A 6,589-nucleotide genomic window follows, 5' to 3' on the forward strand; every position below is an offset into this window, starting at 1 on the left:
CATATTGACCAGTTTAGGGTGTATGTTCCTTCTTTTTCTACGCCCTCTGTGCACCTTCTCTCGACCCTTCCGCGCTAAATGCAACAATAAAGTGGAAATATTGCAGGATCCCCTCAAACAGCTGGAATGGATTCTGCTCAGTATTTTCCCAAATTTCTCTTCCCCTCTCTGTTCCAGCGAACGTGATTGCGATTGTGATCCTGCGCCGGAGAAAGTGCGGTCTCTCCAAATGTGTTACTCGCAACATGATGGGAATGGCAGCGGCAGATCTCCTAGTCGTTATCTCGGATCCGCTGCTGACGTGGACTGCTTCGTTTTATTTTCCCCGATCATTCCTGTTCATCACTCCGGTGTGCAGACTCCGTGAATGGTTGGTCTTTGCGAGCACAGCGGCCTCTGTCTGGCTGACTGTCGCTTTCACCATCGATCGGTTTGTGGCCATTTGCTGTCAGAAGCTGAAAACAAGATATTGCACTGAAAGAACGGCGGCTGTGGTTGTTTGGACAGTGAGTGTGTTGGCCTGTTTGGAGACTGTCCCCTGGGGCTTTGTATACGAGCATTTTGTAATAATTGACCGTGTTCCCTGGTATTGTGCTCTTACACCGAGCTACAAAAACTCTCCATCATGGGCGGTATTTTCTATATTTCACCGCATTTTAACCCTTTGTGTTCCATTCTTTCTAATTTTGCTGTTCAATAAGCAGACTGTCAGCTGGATTCTAGCGGCCAGTTGAGCCCGGAGGAGGCTCTGTCTGGCTGACTGTCGCTTTCACCATCGATCGGTTTGTGGCCATTTGCTGTCAGAAGCTGAAAACAAGATATTGCACCGAAAAAACGGCGGCTGTGGTTATTTGGACAGTGAGTGTGTTGGCCTGTTTGGAGAGTGTCCCCTGGGACTTTATATACGAGCCTTTGGTAATAATTGATGGTGTTCCCTGGTACTGTGTTTATACACAGAGCTTCCAAAACTCTTCCTCATGGGCGGCATACGAGATGCTTCACCGCATTTTAACCCCTTGTGTCCCATTGTTTCTGATTTTGCTGCTAAATATTCAGACTGTCAGGCGGATTCTAGTGGCCAGTCGAGCCCGCAGGGGGCTCCGGGGGACAACAGAGTGGAGAGAATGACAAGGACCGGGAGATGGAGAACCGACGCAAATCCGTTGTTTTGCTCCTCAGCATAACCGGTAGTTTCATATTGTTGTGGGTAATACAGGTTGTATTTTATATATATATGAACGGATTTCATTGACTTTTGTTGATTCTGTCACGGATCCCCGTTACGTCATGTTAATTACATCAGATATGCTGCAGGTTCTCTGTTCCTACACCAACACGTGTATTTACGCCCTTACTCAGAAAATTCCGAGAGGAACTCAAGAAAGCAGTGAAATACCCAATGAATCGGATTTTGAAACTCATTAAAAGTTAGAAATAAATGTTGTTTGTATTACAATTCAGCTGCATTTACGCGCCCTATTCCGTACTCCCACTTGTGGATAAATTGAAACATACTGAATAGGGTTACAAAGCAATCACGAGAAAATCTGAGATGCTACAAAACAACGCACACAAAATCAGAGTACAGATAAAAGGTGTTGACAGTTTACTCTTTTCCATAGAAGTATCTTTTACACCTCATCTCACCTAAAATTGAAATTCGGGCGAATGTTACCCCCGCTACCCGGCATTGTCTACGCTGCCTGGTCCGGGAGTATATTGTCGTTTGTATCAAACACTCCTGCTCTAGTCATAACCGGTCTTTTCATTCTCGCGCTTATTCGCCGCCTTCTCTACCGGTAGGTTCTCCTTCTCTTTGCCACCTTCAACTATCTTCCAGCAGGAGAATTTTAACTGATCTTCAAAACAGCTGGCACCGTAGTGTCAGGTATTTATGCAGGTCTTTACTGCAGCCGCCGCCATACAGGTAGAGTGTATTGCTTGACAATATCTAGCACGATATGGTAAGGGTACAGACCTTAGTAACTATTGTCAGCATGCTATAAGGAGACAAGCTTTTACAACAGCTGGAGACATAATAATAGAATTTTAACTGTTTTAAAAATGTCGCAAAATACCATTACCTTTACTTGTGGCGGGAGGGGGAGGGGGAGGGGGAGAGAGGGAGGGAGGGAGGGAGGGAGAGAGAGAGAGACAGAGAGACAGAGAGACAGAGAGAGACAGAGAGACAGACACTGGCACTGGCTGGACCGGCCGCTTCACACAGCCTCTGACTTTTACCTGTCCCACAGTGTGCTCAAGTCCCAGATGCACATTTCCAATACAACCGTTGCAGAGAACCACAGACAATCAATCTGTGCACATGGTATTCTGTACACAGTGTCCAACAGGCAGACACACAAGCCCAGATCCCATATCCCTACCCACAGAGCTGGGAGGACAGCAACAGCAGCGTTGTCAGAGTCAGTGTGAGTTCAGAAAAGGGAAAACAGATGGAGAATTCGGAACTGATGAATGTGGTGTGGGTGGAATTTAAGAAAGTTTCTGATAAACACATGGGATTGTGGGTAATGTACTTGTGTGGACTCTAAATTGATCAGCAGGTCAAAAACAGAGAAAGGGAATTATTGGGCCATTTGAGATTTGGGAAGCCCTGACCAGTAGGGTGATACAGAATTTGGTCTCAGTCCCCAGCTGTTCATAGTCTATATCAGTGATTTGGATGTGGGATAACAAAAGTATTTTAGGAGAGTTTTAGATAGGTACATGAAGCTTAGAAAATTAGAGGACTATGGGTAAGCCAAGTAATTTCTAAGGTAGGGACTTGTTCGGCACAATTGTGTGGGCCGAAGGGCCTGTATTGTGCTGTATGTTTTCTATGTTTCTAGCACGTATTATATCCATGTCTGCTGCTGTTACAGCGCTAGGTGGCAGGGACGATAGTGAGAAGGGTACAAAGCGGGTTTGGGGATGCAGACAGAAGTTTATGAGTGCGGATGGACAGAATGTGAGTCTATTCCACTACGAGATAACCAAAGTAGGTAAGTCATTTTCACGTGGTGGCTTAGTAAATTTTTCAGAGAGAGCTGAGGCACCTGGTACAGAAATTATTGAGAGTAAAGCAGGTAATTAGGAGGGCAAACATTATTGTGCCTTGTGATGCAGGAGGATTGCCGGAGAAGGGTCGAGTCTCTTACGGGGAGGTGTCTTGTCGGGTTGTGGTGAGAGTGCACTTTGAATATTATTTGCAGGTCCAGTCACATTTCCTCGGGAAAGTTATCCCTGCAACAGAGAGTGTGCAGACACTGTTCCTCACACCGACAAGACTGGTTCCAGGGATAGCAGGCTAGCTGTGTGAGCTGGGAGGAGGTGAGCCGGGCCCGCATTCTCTGGAATTATCAGGAGATGTAATGAATACTTTCAGATCATTCCAACCGATTGCAGGGAGGATCTTTCCCCAGAAGGAGAATGCTATTATCAAGGAAGTCAGTCCAAGAATGAAGAAACAGATATTCACGACGAAGTAGAAATGTTACAAGAATCACCCCTTGTAATAATGATCAGTCAGGTACAGAGAATCTCTATTTACCAAGTAATGTTTTCTTGTTTCAAAGAAATAGCCCGTGAGTTCACAAGCTATCTACTTGTATGCACCATACTAGAATCCCTTAATGTCCATGAAGTGAAACGGTATTACCAGGGAAAGGAGTCTACGCTGGCCAGACGTTAGGTGAAATCGTGATATCCCTGTGTCCTTGGGCCCCTCCTTATCAGCGATGGGGGATGGGAACAAGTGCAGAGAGACAGAGGGGTGGAAAATGAGGGTAGAAGCAAAAAGTAGTAAGGTGAAAAGTAAAAGTGGCAGGCCAGCAAATCCAGGGCAAAAATCAAAAAGGGTCACTTTTCAACATAATTGTATAATGGTTAAGAGAGTTGTAAAAGTGCGCCTGAAGGCTTTGTGTGTCAATGCAAGGAGCATTCATAACAAGGTGGATGAATTAAAAGTGCAGATTGTTATTAATGACTATGATATACTTGGGATCACAGAGACATGGCTCCAGCGTGACCAAGGATGGGAGCTCAACGTTCAAGGATATTCAATATTCGGGAGGGATAGACATGATAGAAAAGGAGGTAGGGTGGCATTGCTGGTTAGAGAGGAGATTAATGCAATAGAAAGGAAGGACATTAGCCGGGAGGATGTGGAATCGATATGTGTAGAGCTGCATTACACTAAGGGGCAGAAAACGCTGGTGGGAGTTGTGTAGAGGCCACCTAACAGTAGTAGTGAGGTTGGAGATGGCATTAAACAGGAAATTAGAAATGCGTGCAATAAAGGAACAGCAGTTATAATGGGTAACTTCGATCTACATATAGATTGGGTGAACCAAATTGGTAAAGGTGCTGAGGAAGAGGATTTCTTGGAATGTATGCGGGATGGTTTTCTGAAACAAAATATCGAGGAACCAACTAGAGAGCAGGCCATTCTAGACTGGGTATTGAGCAATGAGGAAGGCTTAATTAGCAATCTTGTCGTGAGAGGCCCCTTGGGTAAGAGTGACCATAATATGGTGGAATTCTTTGTTAAGATGGAGGGTGACATAGTTAATTCAGAAACAAAGGTTCTGAACTTAAAGAAGGGTAACTTTGAAGGTATGAGACATGAATTAGCTAAGATAGACTGGCAAATGATACTTAAAGGGTTGACGGTGGATATGCAATGGCAAGCATTTAAAGATCGCATAGTTGAACTACAACAATTGTTCATCCCAGTTTGGCAAAAGAATAAACCAGGGAAGGTAGTGCACCCGTAGCTGACAAGGGAAATTAGGGATAGTATCAATTCCAAAAAACAAACATACGAATTAGCCAGAAAAAGCGGCACACCTGAGGACTGGGAGAAATTCAGTGTCCAACAGAGGAGGGCAATGGGAATAGGAAAGGGAAAAAAAGATTATGAGAGAAAACTGGTAGGGAACATAAAAACGGACTGTAAAAGCTTTTTTAGGTATGTGAAAAGAAAAAGATTGGTTAGGACAAATGTAAGTCCCATACAGACAGAAACAGGTGAATTGATCATGGGTAACAAGGACATGGCAGACCAATTGAATAACTACATTGGTTCTGTCTTCACTAAGGAGGACATAAATAATCTTCCGGAAATAGTAGGGGACCGAGGGTCTAGTAAGATGGAGGAACTGAGGGAAATACATGTTAGTAGGGAAGTGGTGTTAAGTAAATTGAAGGAATTAAAGGCAGATAAATCCCCAGGGCCAGATGGTCTGCATCCCAGAGTGCTTAAGGAAGTAGCGCAAGAAATAGTGGATGCATTAGTGATAATTTTTCAAAACTCTTTAGATTCTGGACTAGTTCCTGAAGATTGGAGGGTGGCAAATGTAACCCCGTTCTTTTAAAAAAAGGAGGGAGAGAGAAACTGGGGAATTATAGACCAGTTAGCCTGACATCGCTGGTGGGGAAACTGCTAGAGTCAGTTATCAAAGATGTGATAACAGCACATTTGGAGAGCGGTGAAATCATTGGACAAAGTCAGCATGGATCTGTGAAAGGGAAATCATGTCTGACGAATCTCACAGAATTTTTTGAGGATGTAACTAGTAGACTGGACAGGGGAGAACCAGTGGATGTGGTATATTTAGTTTTTCAAAAGGCTTTTGACAAGGTCCCACACAGGAGATTAGTATGCAAACTTAAAACACGCGGTATTGGGGGTATGGTATTGATGTGGATAGAGAATTGGTTGGCAGATAGGAAGCATAGAGTGGGAATAAATGGGACCTTTTCAGAATGGCAGGCAGTGACTCGTGGGGTACCGCCAGGCTCAGTGCTGGGACCCAAGTTATTTACAATATATATTAATGACTTAGATGAAGGAATTAAACACAGCATCTCCAAGTTTGTGGATGACACAAAGCTGAGTGGCAGTGTTAGCTGTGAGGAGGATGCTAAGAGGATGAAGGGTGACCTGGATAAGTTATGTGAGTGGGCAAATTCATGGCAGATGCAATTTAATGTGGATAAATGTGAGGTTATCCAGTTTGGTGGCAAAAACAGGAAAACAGATTATTATCTGAATGGTGGCCGATTAGGAAAAGGGGAGGTGCAACGAGACCTGTGTGTCATTATACACCAGTCATTGAAAGTGGGCATGCAGGTACAGCAGGCAGTGAAAAAGGCGAATGGTATGCTGGCATTTATAGCGAGAGGATTCGAGTACAGGAGCAGGGAGGTACTACTGCAGTTGTACAAGGCCTTGGTAAGACCACACCTGGAGTATTGTGTGCAGTTTTGGTCCCTTAATCTGAGGAAAGACATTCTTGCCATAGAGGGAGTACAAAGAATGTTCACCAGATTGATTCCTGGGATGGCAGGACTTTCATATGATGAAAGATTGGATCGACTCGGCTTATACTCGCTGGAATTTAGAAGATTGAGGGGGGATCTTATTGAAACATATAAAATCCTAAAGGGATTGGACAGGCTCGATACAGGAAGATTGTTCCCGACGTTGGGGAGGTCCAGAGCGAGGGGTCACAGTTTAAGGATAAAGGGGAAGCCTTTTAGGGCCGAGATGAGGAAAAACTTCTTCACACAGAGAGTGGTGAATCTG

At 44.4% G+C, this 6,589-nt stretch overlaps 1 protein-coding gene across 2 annotated transcripts in view; it reads left to right on the top strand.

Annotated features, from left to right (window-relative positions):
- Nucleotides 1–6,589, top strand: part of LOC134341616 (zinc finger protein 239-like) — a 618,489-nt gene that overhangs the window by 560,150 nt on the left and 51,750 nt on the right. The window lies entirely within an intron of this gene.

This window comes from Mobula hypostoma, unplaced genomic scaffold, assembly GCF_963921235.1.
Source record: "Mobula hypostoma unplaced genomic scaffold, sMobHyp1.1 scaffold_36, whole genome shotgun sequence".
NCBI classification, from domain to species: domain Eukaryota; kingdom Metazoa; phylum Chordata; class Chondrichthyes; order Myliobatiformes; family Myliobatidae; genus Mobula; species Mobula hypostoma.